This window comes from Marmota marmota, unplaced genomic scaffold, assembly GCF_001458135.2.
Source record: "Marmota marmota marmota unplaced genomic scaffold, marMar, whole genome shotgun sequence".
Lineage (NCBI taxonomy): Eukaryota > Metazoa > Chordata > Mammalia > Rodentia > Sciuridae > Marmota > Marmota marmota.
In genome coordinates this window covers 52,319,009-52,338,676 of record NW_025999968.1, presented here as the reverse complement: position 1 = coordinate 52,338,676, position 19,668 = coordinate 52,319,009, and the positions used below count along the sequence as shown (strand labels likewise).

The 19,668-nt window shown below is 45.4% G+C and overlaps 1 long non-coding RNA gene across 2 annotated transcripts in view; it reads right to left on the bottom strand.

The window, feature by feature from the left end:
* LOC125616943 overlaps window positions 1-18,773 on the bottom strand; it is a 37,060-nt gene extending 18,287 nt beyond the window's left edge. For both annotated transcript variants that reach the window (XR_007347738.1, XR_007347737.1), the window contains exons 1-2: window positions 18,567-18,773; window positions 17,982-18,202 (exon numbers count right to left, since the gene is read on the bottom strand). This is a non-coding gene — a long non-coding RNA (uncharacterized LOC125616943). The remainder of the gene's footprint in view (window positions 1-17,981; window positions 18,203-18,566) is intronic.
* Between the last annotated feature and the right edge of the window lie 895 nt (window positions 18,774-19,668).

Sequence of the window (19,668 nt, the reverse complement as noted above, 5' to 3'; positions counted from 1 at the left end):
AAAAGTGGAAGAGAGAGGTAGAAGAACAGATCAGAGTATTCAATAGGAGAAGGACTCCACCTACTGTTGCTCTTTTATCTGGATTCTGTTGCTATAACAGAATGTCTGAGAATAGATAACTTATAAGGAAAAGAAGTTTATTTTGGCTTATGATTCTGGAGGCTGAGAAGCCCAAGACAGGGTACTAGCATCGGCTTGGCTTCTGGTGAGAACCTCATGCCAATTCCAAGGATGCAGAAAGTGGAAGGGCAAGCGGGAGGTTCAAAAGAGAGGGAAGGAGGCTGAACTCCTGCACCAGCAAGAGAAAGGCATTGATTCATTGATGAGGGCTCAGTCTCCATGATCCAAACACCCACAGGCCCCACCTCCAACACTGTTGCAGGGCCACCAAATCAGGAGCAGCCTTTAAGCAAGTCATGGTGCTAACTGAAGATGGAGGCAGGGGCCACAAGCCAAGGAATGTTGGCAGCCTCTAGAAGCTGGGAAAGGCAAGAAAACAGTTTCTCTCCTAGAGCCTCCAAAAAGAACACAGCCCAGCTCACAAATTGATTTTAGCCCAGTGAGCCCCATTTAGATCTCTACCCTCCCAAACTGCAAGATAACAAATGTGTGTTGCTGCAAGCCACAAAATGTGTGGTAATTTTGTTACAGTAGCAACAAGAAACAAATACATTGACCTCCATAGCTAATGTACAGGCATTTACACTCTCTTACATTACTCTCTCTCTCTCTCTCTCTCTCTCTCTCTCTCTCTCTCTGTCACACACACACACACACACACACACAACACACGTAGTCATACACATACTCACTTGCACATGCTGTCCACACTCCCTCCCTCACACACATGCTACTTTACATACATGCTCACACATATGCCACCAGGAGCTAATCCACTCCACTTCCCTGGATATCATGGAAGCATACCTAAGGACTTCTTAGTGTCCCCACAAGAAAACTCTGAACCTCTACAAACTATGCCAAGACATACACAGCACTGAAACCAGCTATGGAACATTGAGGGGGGCTCATTTGTCACCTCTCTGCTGTGATCTCAGCCCTGTGGCAACCCTGTGAAGCCCCTCCCCTTGAGTTATGCAGACTTGGCCCTTTCCCATGGGAGACCCTCTGCTCCTCACTCAGGCCTGGCTGAGATCCCATCCTGGCCTCAAGGAGACCCTTGTTTTCCATCCCACTCTGCAAGCCAACTCTTAGACTGAGAGGATGGCCAGGCCATGACCACACACCTGATCCTTTCCTCTCAATCATGTCCCTTCCCTCCTTCAAAACACATTTGAAATGCCTTTAGTGATGGCCAGATTGGACACTTTCTTCCACTCCCTCAACACTGGAACACTCTTTGCATTGCAGTTGATGGAGCTCATGGCGGGCAGCCGTGGAGTGGTCTAACGGGAAAGTACTGGCCAGAGTCAAGAGGCCAATGGGCCCATCATGACTGTGCCATTATTATATTAAGGTCACTTAATTACATAACATGTCACTTCCACAAAAACGTTAGACTGCCCATCTCTCAATCTCACCAGAAGTGTTTCCCTGTTCTTTGGTGTCTCCGGGTTCAGCAAGAAGAATTTCTGTGCCCCCAGGAAATTAAAAACTCCTTAGGGGCATGAGTTGAGTTTCTGTTTATTTTAATGTGCCCCACACCTAGTAGAATGTACCATGCCCTGTGGGTGCCCAGTTACTGTGGGTTGACCAACTGTTGCCCTCAGGTGAAGGAAGGGAGTCTCCATTCCAACACCACAGACCAGGAGCCCGCCAAGGAAGGAGACTGCAAGCAGCATGCCCTTGAGTCCTCTTCATGTCACCAGAGCCGTTTTGGAAATCGATGTCTAAATTTGTAAAATAATTTTTATCATCCTATAAAATAATTATTGGCATGATCATATCTTTATGCTGCGAGCATGTTTTTAAAGCAGAAGGAACTTCATGTGAGAGCTACGGGCCTCCTTCTCCTATTTAGAAGGCAAGCCTTGTGAGCTGGCTTGTGTCCTCCCAAAATTCCCAGGCTGGAGCCCTAACTCCCAGTGCCTCAGACGGTGACTGCATGGGAGACAGGATCTCTGAAGAGAAGAATAAGTTACAATGAGGTCAGTGGGGTGGACCTGATGCAATAGGACAGATGTCCTTTTAGGAACAGATGAGGACCTAGACACACCAAGAGGGATCCTATAAAGACCCACAGAGAAAGTGGCCATCTACCAGCAAGGGGAAAAGCCCCAGAAGAAACCAGCTGTCTTGGACAGCACTTTCATCGCTGTGACCAAACGACCTGACAAAAACAATTTAAAGGAGGAAAAGTTTATTTTGGCTCATGGTTCCAGAGGTTTAATCTATGGTTGGCTGACACATAGCTTTGAGCCCAGGGTGAAGTAAAACATCATGGCAGAAGAGTGTGGCAGAGAAAAGCAGCTCAGGACATGGTAACCAGGAAGCAAAGAGAGAGTTCCACTCACCAAGGACAAAATGTAAATCCCAAAGGCATGCTCCCAGTGACTTTCTTCCCCCAGCCACATCCTACACCCAATTAATCCACCAATGGATCAATCCACTGATTAGGTCACACCTCTCATAATCTGATCATTTCATCTCTGAAAATCCTTGCATTGTTTCACACATGAGCTTTTGGGGGACACCTCATATCTAAACCATAACACCAACCTTGCAGACACCTTGATCTTGGACTTCCAGCCTCCAGAATTGTGAAATAATAAATTTATGTTGTTTAAACCACCCAGTCTGTGGTACTTGGTTATGGCCACCCTTGTAAACTAATGCAACAAATATATACATTAGTTTTGTTTCCTTTAAATGTTTAGGAAAAGTATATCAACTCTGAAATTACATAGTCAATGCACGATTATTTGGGAAAAAATTAAAAAGAGAAATTTAGTGAATGCAACTTATTGTTGGAGCATGTGCTTCCAGAGATTTTTCCAAACAAAAACAAAAATAAATACATGCATGTAAAATATAGAAGTTTTGAATTGAATGATATAATCAGCTTTTTCACTAAGTATGCCAGTTTATTCCTTCATCTTAGTAATTATAAATTTAATTTTAATGGCTGCATAGTTTCCTAGTATAAAATGTAATTAAATTCCAAAATCAGTCCTCTGTTCTTTAATGTCTAGATTTTTTGTTGTTGTTTTTTAACATCTAGATAATTTTTGTTGTTGTTGTTCTGATAATGTATCTTTCATCCACCTTCGCACATTTTCCCCATAATTTCCTTAGAAGAAATCCCTAGGAGAATGCTCTATCAAAAAGGATCTAAGTTCTTCACTGTATCCTCAGCACCCCAAACCTCTGGCATAAAATAGAAGCTAATAAGTATTTGTTGAATTAACCAATATTGACAAAGGAAGAAGATGTAGTCACAGGATATCATTTCTAAGTCTATTTTAGAGGCCATACAATTAAGATTGATTTAAAAAACTAAAATCCTTTGTGAGCTGGGATAGAAATGAAGACTCATCCATGCCTGAATTCATGGGTGTCAATTGGTGACTCTTACCTCGTTCCTGAACCATAGTGCTGCCTTTTCTAGGTGACATGTCTCCCCCAAATCTATGCTTTTGGCAATGTGTGGACCTAGAGAGAGTGGAAGAGTGGAAGTGGATTGGCCTGTGTCAGTTACCACTATCAGAAAAACAACAGGCTGGAGGTCTACTCGCAGCAGAGCAAATCCCTGGGTTCAATCTCTTGCACTAAAAAAAAAAAAAAAAAACAAAAAACAATTATCAACCACAACAGAAACAATAATGACAAAAAACTAAAGACACAGATTTACACATACTCATCCCACCCAGCTCAGCTTTTCACACCAAACCGGCACACAGTGCCTCCAACACCCACCTCAACAGAAATAAGAAAAGCAACCCTTTGTCTATATCAGTGAACCCTCTTTAAAGATAAAATACTTGAACCACGTATTTTACCATGCTGATGGCCACACATCTGTGTAAGTGCTCATGCCTGTCTAAATGGAGACATCCATAAGAAGTCACATGCCTGCCTTCACCTGTCAACTCCCTGTGAACTGGACAGCGACCAGTGCATGCCAACCAGCAACTCAAATCCCATAACAGAGTTGTCTTTGATGAGGCAGTTTTCAGAAACGTGAACACAACATTGTTTCAATTTATCTGGTAGTTATACACCTGGAGTATTAAAAGGGTACCAATACAATTTGCATTAAACCTGATTTCAATGTTACATAATGTAACAAGCAGCTGGAAATGTCACATGATTTTCCATAAATATGTATGACTTAATGTTTTATACAGTGAATAAAAATAAATTTAAGTTAATAAAATAATAATTTGTTAGATAGAAAATGGAGTTCAGGTCTGGCATGAGATTATTATCATTAGGTTTTTCATCTACATGAATGACCAACAAAACATTCAAAAATAATGCAGGCTAGGAGACAATTCCTCATCATGAGAGAAAACCCCACACGTTGCAGGATGGCTAGCAATCTGGGGTTTGACCTAGTAAGTGCCAGGCACAGCCCCAACACTGTGCTTACCAAAAAGTACCCCACAGGTTTCTAAACACTCTGGGGATAGAATTGTTCTCATGAGGCATCACTGCACATTTATCCTTACAATGGGATGCCCTGTCCACTCTACTGTGAATGAAGAGTGATGGAAGAAGAACGAAGAACATCTTCATTGATGTTGAATATATTAAACTCCACCCGAATTCACATTTAATATATTTATGTTTAATTGACACATGGTAATTATACATACTTTTGGGATCCAGTGTGACATTTCCATCTGTGTGTATAATGTGTAGTGATTAGACAAGAGTAGACGGTATACCTATCACCTCAAGAAAACATTTCTCTGTTTTGGGAGGATTCAAAATCGCCTCTATTAGCAATTTTAAAACATTCAATTAATTGCTGTCAACCACAGTTCACGGCCCGGTGCTGTGGAACACGAGACATTACTCTTCCATTCCAACTGTGCCTGCACCTGAGATTCTCTCCAGCCCTCTCTATTCCACCAAATTGGTTTTATCTCAAATGCCATTGATTGCCAGAAGCTCACTGAAGGGCCCTGTTGGGAAGGTTCTCTCTCTGCCTTTGTCTTAGCAAGGACAATCGCCCTCTCGATGCCATCATTGAGCAGGAGAGGAGGAAAGGGTGTCCTGCATGCTGGGTGTTTGCAGAGTCAGCAATCTTGTTCTGCACGTCTTTCACCTTTGTCTGAAGCCTAAAATCAAAATCGCTTTCAGGCAGGAAAAAAAATGCAACTGACTCATATCAAGTTTCATTTTCCCACAGTTTGCAAAATATTTTAGAATGTAGAACAAAGGGGGAATACTGGATTCAAATATTCAAAATCATGCGCATTTCACTGAACAAGAGAAACTCACTGACAGAGAAATAAAGCAAAAATCAACCATCTAGCAGATACATAAAGGCTGGTTTCTGTCAGGAGCAGTATGGAAGAATTTACATATATAAAGCTCAAAATGTTAAGAATTGGGTAAATTCTTGCCTTTAACTTTAACTTTGGCAATGTTTCTTTTCCATGGCCTGCCCCCTGGTGGAGACATTAGTAAACTGCAAACTTACCTAAAATTGAATTCAATGCTATTAGAATCCAATACTAGCTCTAAGACCTTCTGAAGAAAGGTGGGGAAATGATGTGGCTACTGCTGGTGGTGGTGATGATGATATTGTTGGTGGTAATAATGGTGATGATGAAGGTGATAGTGATGGTGGTAGTAACGGTAAGGGTGGTGGTGGTGATGATAGTGATGATAATGGTAGTGATAGTGATGATGGTTGTAGTTATGATGGTGGTGATGGTGATGATGGTGATGGTGGTGGTGATGATGGTGGTGATGGTGGTGGTGGAGGTGATGGTAGTGGTGGTGGTGATGATGGTAGTGATGATAATGGTAGTGGTGGTGGTGATGATGTTGGTGATGATGGTGGTGGTAGTGGTGATGGTGGTGATGATAATGAGCTGACACAGCTTTATGGGGTAGGTATTTTTTTGATGGCTATTTTTACACACAAGAACCTGAGCACAGAGAAATTTAGCACTTGCCTGTGGTAACACAGCTAGTAAGCAGAAAGAAACAAAGAGGTTCCTCCCACCATCCTGCTCTAAAATATGAATTAAACGAATTCTCCTAATAATTTGTTCCTAAAAAGAGTTCCATTAATGTTCTTTCTCAAAAGAAAAGTACAACTGAGAGGATTTAAGATCATCCAACATTCATACATGTGTATAAATTACCTTCATCAAACATTATTCCCTAGATTTACCAGTTCTCACTGGAGATGGGCAGGGAGAGGGAAGCAAGGCTGGGGAGGGAGTGTCTATGTTTGGAGGGCTGGTCTCTGACATAAGGTAGATGCGTTTGAGTCAGGAGGAGGATGTCTGAAGGCAGGAGGTTCCCAAGCAGTCCTATTTGCCCTGTTAATTTTCCAGAAGACTTCAAAAGGCATGTAAGGACTTGGGTGATTTTTCCACAGGGACAGTGGATTCTCTCCTTAAAAGGCTGAGGTGCATCTTCCCAAAGACCATGCATTGGTTAAACAGAACTCAAGAGTTCTGTTTGAGCCCCATTAATTTGAAGTCACAATGATGACAGTTCAACTACCCAGTAATTGCAATTTCCTCCCAAATAAACAAGACAGGCATTCAAGAAGAAGCTTGGAAAGTTTTATTTATTCATGGATTATATTTAACATAAGAGAGGGGGTGAGTGGAGAGGATGCGGGGGAAAGGAGTGGGGATTGGTTTTATCTATCATGATTTCCTCTGCGTTTGTCAGAGGAGATGCTAAGCAAATGTTTGGAGATAAATAACTATGGAAATGAACATATGAAATGTGTCAGGGGCATCCCTACAGCAAGAATTCTGATTCCACATTGGTAATTCATCATCAGTTTCTTGGTTTCCATGGATAATTCATCCAGAGTCATATCTAGTGTGGATTTTCCCCCAGATTCTAAAATCACCAAGAGGAGTCATCAATGTTGAGTGGAAGGGCAACATTAAGGTTGATATCCTTAATTATGATATCCCTATTACAATTTGTGCTTTTGCTTATGTTTAAAAACCTTTTCTTTATTCTTTTCTTATATTGTTTAATGCCAAAGAAGTAATGGTGCACCACCTTGGTGACCCTACTAATGGAGTTGTATCACAAGACGGGATTTGAACGTCAATGGTTTATTGCATGATGTGGTTGGTGACGATTATTTCATAGATAGTTCAGGTAGGGAGGGTTTAGATTGGGAGATCAGCGAGGGCCTCTCTGAGGAGACATCTAAGCTGAGAATTGGCTGCATCAAGGAAGCCAGCCATGGAAAATGAGGAATCAACATGTGTAGTGTCCACAGTGTGGACAGAAAGGGTGGGGATGGAGTACAGGAAGGAGAGTGGTAGGGGGGGGAGTCCATGAAGGTCAGAAGGGACCTGACAAGGTGGCTCCTTCAAAGCCTGGGCAAGGATCTGGATTTTTATTTTGTGTAATGGACATGCCCCCAGGGGGCACAGAACAAGGGAGTGTCATGATTTGATTCCTTTTATAAGGACACTCTGGCTGTCTGAGAAATGGGTTGAAGGAGGAAGACAGGACCACTAGGGGGCTCCTGGCAGGGGTCAGGCTGGCAATCATGGTGGCTTCTGTCAGGTTAGAAGCTGAGAAGACAGAGCAAGGAGGACAGGGTCAGGATGAGCCTTGGAAGGAGAGTGGGCAGGTCTTGCTTTCAATTAGCAAAATGGGGAAAAGAACAGAATCCTGGATTTGATCTGGGGCCTGGGTTGTTGAGTGGACACTGGATCAAGAGTTCTGTTTGAGCCCCATTAATTTTGAGGTGCCTATTGAACCTTAGGGAGGGGTTTCACGCCTAGCAGTAGAGATGCAGGTCTGAAATTCTGGAGAGAGGACAAGCTGGAGGAACAGTGCTCCCTGCAAGTTGGTAGCAAACAACAAGCATTTGCACTGCACTTCACAGCTGGTGACACTTCACAGCTGGTGGCACTTCACAGCTGGTGGCACCTCTGTGAGCCTCCGTGCATTCATCTTACAGCAATCTCAAGGGGCAGTTACTGCTCCTGCGGGTTTACTGATTAATAATAATATTTTCCATTTGTATCTCCCTTTAGAGTTGCTACAACACTTTCCCCAGACTCTCTGTCTCATTTTGCTCCTTTTAAAAGCACCAGGAAATTGTGTCCATTAGCACAGCAACTAGACCTGACATAATTCATACCTATCAAGGCACAGGGATGGTGACAGTGGTTTGCACACCTGTGGTATTGCTCTAATGCAGGCAAAGTCGTGTGCTACGTACATAAGAGCCCTCTGCTGTTCAGAGTGGTTTGTCCATTAACTCAGATTTTTCCACTGAACAAAATAAAAGTATTGAATCAGTACTTAGCTGGTATGCTTTCCTGATGTCTGGGTAGAGTGGCATTTAAACTGGGCCTGAAAAGATCTAGATACCCAAAAGGAAGGATTTAGGTTGTTTTAGTCAGCCTTTTTGCTTCTGTGACCAAAAAACCTGACAAGAACAATTTTAGAGAAGGAAAAGTTTATTTGGGGGCTCACGGTTTCTGAGGTCTCAATCTATAGATGGCCAGCTCCATCACTGGGTGCCAGAGGTGAGGTAAATACCATGATGGAAGGGGGTGGTGGAGGAAAGCAGCTCAGGACACGGCACCAGGAAGGAGAGAGAGACAGAGAGACTCCTCTCACCACAGACAAAATATATGCCCCAAAGGCACGTCTCTCCATGACCCCCATGACCCACTTCCTCCAGCCACACCCCACCTGCCTACAGTCACCACCCAGTCCATCTCTGTCTGTGGATTAATGCACTGATTAGGTCTAGGCTCTCATAACCCAATCATTTCACCTCTAAACTTCCTTGCATTGTCTCACACATGAGCTTTTGGGGTGGGGGGACATCTCATGTCTAAACCATAACATAGGGAGAACCTCGGTGACGTAGAGATTGCAGAAAGAAGTGACAAAAGGTGTGCCAGGTACAAGGGACCATTAAAACCAAGAGCCTCATAGACTCCAGGGCTGGAACGAGAGCTGGAGGGGGCCCGGCAAGGTTGGCTGAAGGCCCTAGCACCAGCCAAACCTGGCCTTCAGTGGGCTGGCTGGGAGGACCCCAGAGGACTCATTAACTGGACAATAGCAGAGATGATGAGACCTGAGCTTTGAGGATGATCCAGGAGGCATGCAGAGCCCCACTGAGGGGAGGGAGGGGCAGGAGGAAGGAAAGTCATCTAGGGTCCTCTTGCAACCACCCACAGAAAACAGCAGGTTCTCAGCTGGTGCTGATGTCGTGGAAAAGAAAACAGGGCAGTGTTGAGAAGAAGGAAGGAAGAAGGGAGATGGCTGGGAGAATAGAGGAACTGCACACAGAAGCCTCGAAAAAAATCCATTTCTCAACAACACTAATGCCTCTTTCCTCACTCCTAGGCCTGGCTGGCTTACCACCTAGGCTCAGGAGCATTATGAACCCATTAGGGGACATTTAAAACTGTCTGAGAGCATCTGTGGTTGGTAAAACGGCTTAGGGTGGTTCCTGGCATCTATGAGGAAGGAACCAGGGATGGCAAACACCCTGAAGTATTTAAGGAAGTCCCATTCCATGCAGAATTGAGTGCAAACACCATACAGGCTTGTACTTTCTCTACAGTGACAAAGACCCACCATTGAGGGGCACTGCCATGATCTGCCCCTATAATCCCAGTTTCTGCAATGTTCTCTGAGCCTGTCCTTGTCTCAGTCTTGGGTCTTGCATCAGTATTCTTCAAGGTCTTGGTTCTGTCTTAGTTTTACAGCACTTGTGTTAGTTCATTATCTGTTACTATAACAAAATACCTGAGACAATCAACCTATAAAGAGAGAAGGTTTATTTTAGCTCACAGTTTCAGAGGTTTTAGTCCATGATAAGTTGGCCCCATTGCTTTTTGGGCCTGTGGCAAGGATCATCATGGCAGGAGTACATGGTGGAGCAAATCTGCTTACCTCGTGGTTGAGGTATAAAACAAAGAAGAGACTGGGGTCCTGCAACTCCTCAAAGGGCACACTCCCATGACCTAAAATCTCTCAATAGGCACCACCTCCTCAAGTATCTGCCACCTCCCAAAGCCACCCCCCTGGGAAACAAACTCAAAGCCACCACCCCAGGGAACAAACCTTTAACACATAGATCTTTGGAGGATATTTAAGATTCAAATTACAACACCCGCCTTTCCTAAGGATCAGAGTCCTGTTCCACAGGCTTCCCTGAGACTGCTGCTGGACTACCCAACCTTTGGGCACAGAGACATCTGCCCCTGATTTCCAGTAGCCATTCTTTGCATGCCCACTGGATGTGCCGACCCTTAGACCCTTCCTTAGCATTTGCCAGGGACCTGCCTCATCCTGGCCATTGGTCTGGTTCTAGGTCCCAGACACTTCCAGTCTGCCCCACTCTGTAACAGTCACTGAGAAGAACAAGATTCATGTCAAGGAGTGCAAATATGTTCCACATACCAGCCAACATTTCCTCTGGAATGACAATCCACCACCCATCGGAACACTTCAAGAGGGGATGACTACAGCTTCCCCCAAACCCCCTTCCTTTCAAACTTCCCTGCAGCTTTTCTTGACTTAGGACTTTCAGGGAAACATGGTGAGTTTGCGGGACACAGGTGACTTGCATACATCACGTTTCCTGGTCACACAATCACTTCCCTACCTCATTCCTCAAACTCTTCCTAAAAATTAGCAGAATGTGGTAGACAGACTCAGCTCCCAAGGACACTAATGCCCTTACCCTCAGAACCTGTGGATATGTTCCCTTACCTGGCAAAGAGACTTCGCAGAAGGGGTTACAATCAAGGATGTTGGGGCAGGGAGGTGATCCTGGATTATCCAGATGAGCCCAATTTAATCCCATGTGTCCTTAAGAGACATGGCAGTCAGGATGTTGAAGGTGGAGAAAGGAGCAAGAGCTGAGGTCTCCAGAGGCTGGAGAGAGGAAGAATCTGTTCTGCATCTTCCTCACAGAGGGAGTTCAGCTCCGTGAGGCCCACATCAGACTTCCGACCTCCAAGACCGTCAGATAATGAGCTGGGGCTGGTTTAAGCCATGGCATTTGTGATAATTTGTTATAGCAGCAATAGAGCATTAACGCAGGAGGAAGAATAGAGAGATGAATTACATTTGGGGTTATATTAATGGCTTCTAGTTACATGGCATTAATTTGGTATAAATGGGGAAACCTTAGAGGGTTTAAAGGAATGAGATTGAAAAAGGAAGATGCTCCCTTCACTTTAACTACCCAAGAGAGGGATCAAGTGGAACATATTTCACCAACCCTCAAAATTGTTTTCCACAAACGTGTGCACAACGCCATCTTCTCCTGAGCTCCTTAGACAAGAGCACAGTGGGTTCTCAGAGACAGACAAGGCAGTAGACAGGCAAGTTCTCTGAGTCCACAGAGGCTGAAGTTAAATTCACCTGCTGGGGTGCTGATGCATTTTGGTCTTAGGCAACACAGCCTGTTGGAGGGTTTGGGGGTGGGGAGATTGAGCCCCAAGTCACTAAAGGTCTTTCTCCCCTGCTTCAGGCAGAAGTTCTAAACCTCTGTCCTTCACATGGGTGAGAAACAGCACCTCTTGCAAAGTTGGATGTGCCCAGGGACCCCCGAACACAAGGCTTTGAAGGCCCAAGTTCCTGTGCCAATACTTTTGTAGTCTTAGAGCTCTCAAATTACCTGCTCCTTTCTCCATGTTTTAGGAACTTACCAAGAACCATATTCACACCTGGGGATGAAAGGAGGCATAAGGAGCCCAGGATTTCGTCCCTGCCCACAAGGAATTTAACATCTCATTGAGGAATAGAGACCAGCTCACAAAACTTTCTTCCCATTTCCCAGAGACATCCTTAAACCAAACTGGGCATATATAAATCAGAGCCAGGTTGCTTGACACAACTAGAAAGGTTGTAGGATTGGGGAAGAGAATGGTAACGCTCTGAGAGTGAGTGTTACGATTCAGAGTTTGCCCCACTTATTTGACCCTTGTTTAAGTAGAAGTTCGTGGTCGCGATACTCTGTAGTCTATACCTGGAAAGACCTTTCCCATCCAAGAAGCACACACGGTAAGGCCTGGTGGGAAGGTCGTGAAGTAGTGAGAGGAAAGGCACCAGCAGACAGAGGGAAAGCCAGAGGACGACCCGTCCGGCATTCGCACTCTCCCATCAGACCATACAGGCGCAGGCACTGCCTCTGCCCCTAGCAGCCGCACGAACTTGACCTGTTCAGTTCACCTCTCTGGGCCTCAGTGTCCGCACACATAAAATACGAATGATGGTAGTTAGTTCCTGTCTTGCAGAGTTGTTATTGGAATTAAATATGGTGGGATAACATAAGGCACTTCGGACAGTCCCTGACACAATGCAAGGTTAGTGTGGCTGATGTTAGGAGTCTGGAGGGGACAGAATGTGAAGGGCCTTTAAGTTAGGCAGGAAAGTGCGGTGCTCTGGGAAAGGGTCGAGTCTCTCAGAAGTGGTTTAATTTGTGTATTTTTCCAATACTAATTAATTCATACAAAATCAAGAACAAATGTATATACGTATGTCTGCATATATAGATATTCCTACATACTACATATATAGGCACATTATGTGTGTGTGTGTGTGTGTGTGTGTGTGCGCGCGCGCGCGCACTGTTAGATGCAAAAGTTAAAGAATAATAACAGAACTAATCCTAATGGACCAACGACTCAGTTCAAGAAATCAAACATCACCCAAGCAGCAGAAGCTCATGCAGATCCCTCCCTGGCCTCTGGCCCTCCCTCCCTGTCCAAGGAGACCACTCCTTCTGTTTGGGCAATTAGCCCTCCCTCCTTTATTTCAGTAGTTTCACTCCAAGTTTCACTCCATTCGTATGCTCCCTGGAGGTACTCTTAGTTTGTGGATTTCTGAGCATTATATGGATGGCGTTCCACTGTGCTTGTTCCACTTGCTAACCAAAAAGGGCTGGGGATGTAGCTCAGTGGTCCAGTGTCCTAGTCCAATCCCTGGTGCCAAAAAAAAAAAAAAAAAAAAAAAGAAAGAGTTCAATTCCCGAAAGAAAGAAAGAAAAGAGCCAGGTGCAGTGACAGTGGCTCATGCCTGTAATCCCAGCAGCTTGGGAGGCTGAGGCAGGAGAATCGCAAGTTCAAAGCCAGCCTCAGCAACTCAGCGAGGCCCTAAGCAACTTAGTGAGACCCTGTCTCTAAACAAAATATTTTTTTTTTTTAAAAAAAGGAAGTCTGGGATGTCTCAGTGTAGTGGTTAAGCACCCTCGGATTCAATTCCAGGTAACAAAAAAAAAAAGAAAGAAAGAAAAGAAAAGAAAGAGTTGGCTGGGGACATAGCTCAGTTGGTAGAGTGTTTGCCTCATATGCACAAGGCCCTGGATTCAATCCTCAACACCACCAAAAAAAAAAAAAAAAAGGGAATGAAAAGAAGCCTCCAAGGGAGTTATGTGTGTGGCCTGGTACCTGCACAGGGGCTTCCAGGTGGCAGTGTGCTCCAGCTGTCCTAGATGCTCACAAGCTGTTTCTGAAATGATTGGATTAACTTGTTACCCGCCCCCCCCCCGCCCCCTCTATATGAACATTCCCTTTCTTCATATCTTTCACCTTGAATCTGCTTGGCCATAGCCGAGGGGAGAAGCCCCTTGCCAGGTTAACATGGATACCAGAGCAGAGGCCATCATCAGGGACCTTCCTAGAGAGGCCCCTAGATCTAGCAGGGAGCATGCTTCTGGGGGGAAAGAACCCCTGCGTTATGAGTTGGTTTACACCAACCCCGCTCACAGTGCTTAGAAGGCACCTAAGAGTCAGTGACTTGGGAATTGCAACATGTTCCCTTGATTCAGTGGAAAGGAGCTAGCTCTGGGAAAGGTACCACACACTTCAAACCCAATTCCCCTTGTCTGTGAATTGGGCGTCATTATCTGCCCTGGTAGAATTGTTGTGTGGCATAGCAGGTAATGAACGGAAATGGGCCCTTGGCACCTATAAAACTAGACATAAATGTTGAGCTGCTTATGAGCAAGAACAGGTGACAACCTGTTCTTCACATCAGGCTGGAGGCAGGTCTGAACACAACCAGCCCGTATGGTGCTTCCTGCTGACAACTGGAAACTAAGTTTGAAATGGTTTGTTTTGTATCAGCAGGACTTTCCCCAAACCGTTGGCTTCCTTTACCTCCTACACAGGTCAACAAAACGGCCCCCGGGGAGAAGGGCAGAAAGGGCAGACAGGTTTCCTGAGAGGCCACATCTCCCCCTGCAGACCTGGCCAGCCTCCTGCACCAAGGACATGGCCTCATCCTCATCGGCCCACAGGTCTATATCAGATCTTCTCCCTCCTGGAGTACCAACTGCTCTGAGAAACATGGACCCCCAGCAGGAACTGATTTCAGGAATTGCTATAATATCCCCCTTTAGTGAGGAAAAGAAATGTGTTCGTGAACAACCCTTGTAAATCCGTGGGAATCCAAGTGCAGAGGTGGATGTTCTGACAAGGTCTATCTTGGATGCTTTTAGAGAACGTCTTTAATTTGTAGACTACAGCAGAGCTCACATGAGAACCCAGAGCTGTGACTTCAGGAAGCTCTGTCCCCAGCCAGCTCAAGCCACTATAACAAAGTCCCAAAGGCTGGCCATGAAACAATAGAAACTTGTTCCTCACAGTTCCAGAGGCTGGAAGTCCAAGATCAGGGTGCCAATATGTTCTAGTTCTAGTGATGACTCTTCCAAGTCACAGCCAACCACTCACGATAGGCCCTCGTGGTGGAAAGAGGAAGAAGGATGAGAGAACTCTGTGGGGTCCCTTTTATAAGGGTGCAAATCTCATTCATGGGGTTTCCACTTTTAGGACCTGTAACCTCCAAAAGGCCACTACCTCCTAATACCATCACGTTGGGGATTAGAATTTGGCAGGGTGGGATGGAGCCAGTGGGGTGAGGGGACACATCCAGTCCATAACACCCTCCCACCCACGGGCACAAGGAGAGCTGGGCCAGCAGGTGCTCTGCAGCAGTGTTCCCATGCCTCCAAACACCAGGAATGACCAAAACATCCGTCAGTCCTCAGTCCGTAACCAGGGAACGCTTCCACGGAGCAGCCATCACCAGCACAGGTGATGGTACAGCTGGGACCTCCCAGCAGAAGAGGCAGCAATGGGCAGGGTTCTCAGGGGAAGGGCAAATGGCAGCTTCACATTTGAGGGCCACCATGGCTGTGGCTGTCACCTTAGCTCAGAGGGAATGTTCAGCTTAACCCGGGTCAGGGACAAGTCTCCCCTCCAGCCACCATGCCGCACACGTGGAGTCAAGGTTCACACAGTTGTCCTGCATGGTTGAGTGTCCATACCTGGCTGGCAAACTCTGCTCCCCTTCGCTGCCCCTCTCAGCCCACAGACCTTCTGGCCTCCCCCTCCTGCTGGGCACCCTCTCCCCAGCACCCAGGTGTGCCTCTCCTGTGCATCAGAGACTGTCTCTGGGAGAAGCATCCATTCCTATCCATGGACTCTGAGATTCTGACCCATTCCTGTGTGATCTGGGGCAGCCTCAGCAGAGGGAAAGCAAGGTACACGGGAAGCCATCTGCCTCTCTGCTTTGAGAGGTAAGCTGGGTCCCCAGGGTGGAGCTATTGGAAGGTGGTGGGAGCTTTCAGAGGTGGGGCCTAATGAGGAGGCCTCAGATGATGGGAACAGGTCCTCAAAGGTGATTGTGGGACCCTGGCCCCTTCCTCTTTCTCTAGCTTCCTAGCAATGAGGAGACTGATTTTGCTCTGCCCTATGCTCTCACCATGATGTGCCATCTCATCACAAGCCCAGAGCAACAGAAACAAAATAAACCTCTTCTCTTTATAAGTTAATTATCACATGCATTTTGTTATAGTCATAGAATGATGACTAACACATGGAAAGATGACTTATGCACAAGAGATACATTCTAAGATCCCCAGCAGGTGCCTGAGACTGTAGCTATTACCAAATCCTATATATACTGTATCTTTTCTTGTGTATACACATCTATGATAAAGTTTAGTTATAAATTAGATACAGTAAAAGATTAATAGCAATAACTAAAAATAAAATAGAACAATTGTAACATATATTGTAAAAAAAAAAATGCCAGCATTACTACTTTTGCACTTTGGGACAATTATTAAGCAAAATAAGGATTACTTGAATATAATAAGCACTGTGATACCCGGACAGTTGATATAATAACTGAGACAGCTATCGACTAACAGGTGAGTAGCACATACAGTGTGGATATGCTGGTGTACATCTGCAGTGAGTGGGAGTGAGAAAAGAGGGATAGGGCTGCTGTTGGTGATGACATGCTTCCTGGTGTTCAGAAAAGAATGAACCAAGGCTGGGGGTGCAGGTCAATGGTAGAGCATTTGCTCAGCATGCATGATCCCCATCACCACAAGAAAAGGGGGGTGAGGCATGGAGGGAGGGATAGGATGAGTCACTGAGTTACTTTGGAATAATTATTGATCATCTACATGGTCTGATTTTTGAAGTCCACACATATTTTAGCTAATGGATGAGGATCATACCTTTCTAAGTTTTTCAGAAATAAGTGAAAAACTGGGGTTCTGCTTAAGATTTCACGAGTCTGACATGTCCTTTCTACTGGTCCATGGTGTCCTCCCCTTCCCTGGGACAGACCTCCACCAGTCCTAACACTGCTGGACTGGGGAAGAGCCCAGCAGCTACTGCTTAGCCTCTGTTGTCCAGAATCAAGCCAGCAAGGCCCCAGCACAACCTGCTGGCGCTGGGCGCTCTCCAGCAGGGATTGGGCTGGTCTCCTCCACAGCATCTTTGCTGGAGAAAAGATTGGGTCCTGCACCTCTGCCCCTCACCTCCCTTTCCTTCTCAATGCATCTATCCCACCAAAAATTCTCTGTGAAATTGTGGGAAAAGTAGAACTTTGAGATGTGGGGGAACAAGAGTCCAAGGAGAGTCCCAGGAGCCAGGAGCAGTTCCCAGAGTTTACAGTTCCAACACGTCTGACATCACTTTGGCTCCCATCTCTTCGTTCCTTCACCCCTCCACTCATTCATCCCATACTGTGTCAGTCAAGATGCACACAGCACACCATGCAGAACGAAGCACCGCCCCTCGTCCTTGAGGAGCTCACATACCCGTGGAGGAGACAGACTTCAAACAGTCCCATTCACAACAGAAGGTCCAGAGGCTGGAAGCACTACAGGGAAAATAATTCGGACAAGGGAGGAAGAAAGCCTGGAGTGTGGCTGGCCCCATCATAGAAGACCTCTGAGAGGGCAAAATGGCAGCAGAGGCTTGAACAAAGGGAAGGGTGTTTCCAAGGCAGAACCCAGCACCTGCTATGAACTCCAAGAGGCTGGAGATGTTACTTAGGAGACACAAGCCCCTGGGTTTGATCCAAGGCATGGCAGAAAAAAAAAAATCTAAGAACATCAGTGTTTCTGGTCCATGGGTGCAAGGAAAAGAGTTAAAGAAAATAAGAAGAAATAGCAAAGCTTGGACCATGGAATCCTTGTGGAGCAAGAACTCCAGATTCTTTTGTTTTTAAATGAGATGGCAATCCATTGAAGAGTTTTGAGCAGAAGAATGGCAAGGCCTGACTTTTCTTTTAAACCTGGTATCAGCCGGGCATGGTGGCCCACACCTCTAATCCCAGCAACTCGGGAAGCTGAGGCAGTAGGATCCTGAGTTCAAAGCCAGCCTCAGCAATGGTGAGGTGCTAAGCAACTCAGTGAGACCCTGTCTCTAAATAAAATACAAAAAAAAAGGACTGCGGATGTGGCTCAGTGGTTGATTGCCCCTGAGTTCAGTCCCTAGTACCCCCTCCCCCACAAAAAAAATCCCTAATGTGAGCCCATCCACACCCAGTCGGCTGACTGCTCTTTTCAGTACCTGAGTCACAGACCTCTGGGGCAGGCCCTTCTCCCAGTCCTCTTCCTGGAGCCCAATCTTCTTTCCATCTCGCCCAGCTGTTGGCCCCATTTTTCTAGGGTGTCCACTCACCCCTCCTGCCTGCAGAGCTGCCAGCTCCACGATGTACTTCCTCATTTCCTCAGCCTCCCATCTGTCAACTGCAACCAGCCAACAGCTCAAAACGCATATTTGCATCTCACCTGCACCCGTAGAATGAAAAGGAGGGGACGGCTGTCATAAACAAACAATTGTAGGTTAAGAAGTGTTAAAGCAAACAGAAGGAAAGAATCATCCAGACCTAACTCAATATAGATTCCACTGCGGGCCGTGATGCTGAGATGCACACACTGACAGCAGGTGTTCAGTTGTGCTTAACGCAATGACCCAAGACTCTTTGTGAACAACTTTAGTTTGCTTTGTACTTTGGTGCTAGGGATCAAACCTAGGCCCTTGCTCTTTGCAGTCATTTTCAAGTCTCGCAATGAGAGGATCCTTATGAAAAGAGCCCTCTACATTGCTTTGAAGAAATGAGGACCTGGGAAGCAGGCAGGGGAAGTAGCTCACCAAGTTCTCATGGCTGCTAAGTGCCACGGCCAGGGCTCCATCCCCAGGACTCCCATCAAGGCCTTTTCCAGCATCCCCATATTCCCTCTCAGCAAAGGCATATAAAAAGTTTGGCAATAATAAAATAAGTTTGTACAATACTTCTACCTAATGCAAATTAAAAAGCTGATTTGAGGAACAGAAACTTGGTGCATGTTGGCCCACCTACAAATAACACCAGAGAGAAAGTTGAATACTTAAAATAGACAACATCGCATGAGATCGCTCTCGTGAGACATTCAAGCATCATTTCTCCTCTGAGAAGTTTGAGAGGTTGCCTGTCAAAAATCTTATAGCCAGCCTTGGAATTTTAAAGACTAAGGTGAGCTTCTCCTGTACACCATTAAAATAAGCAATATCTGCAGTGGGTGATTGTTTGCAAAACATTATGATTACCCAGCCCCATGTGTTCTTCACAAAAATCCTGTGAAGGACTGAGAATCTGTACCGTCTTTATCCCCATTCCCTGGGCAAGGACACTGAAGCTCAGGGAAATTAAATGACTTCTTAAAATCACACGATTGAGCCTTGAACCCCAGAATGCTGATTCTTTTTATACAGGATAGTAGAAACTGAAGCTGGGGTGAAGATGATGAGGCAGACTTGAATTCTGACCTTGCCACATACTTATTCCCCATTCTTGGGCAACTTACTGCACAGATCCTCAGTTGATTCACCTATAAAATAGCAAGAATAAAATCTGCATGGCAGCTGCCATGGAGATTCATGGAGAGAATGTATGAAAAAGGCCCGGTTTGGTTCCTAACACAAAACAGGCACTCAGACAAGTGGTTTTTGTTATTACTAATATATGTGACTTCTTTTTATTATTCTCATTCACAGGTTGTCTAGATTCTTATTACACAACACACAGCTTAAAGACACAGAGAGTTCCTCCTTTCCTCTGGCCTCACTCCCTGATTCATTGTTTTGGGTTCTTATTAAGAAATATCATGGCCTGATGCTGTGGTTTGTCCCCCAAATACTTGTGTGCTAAAAGCTGGGTCCCCAGTGTGGTGGTATGTGAGAGGTGGTAAAACCTTTAAGAGTTGGGGCCTAGTAG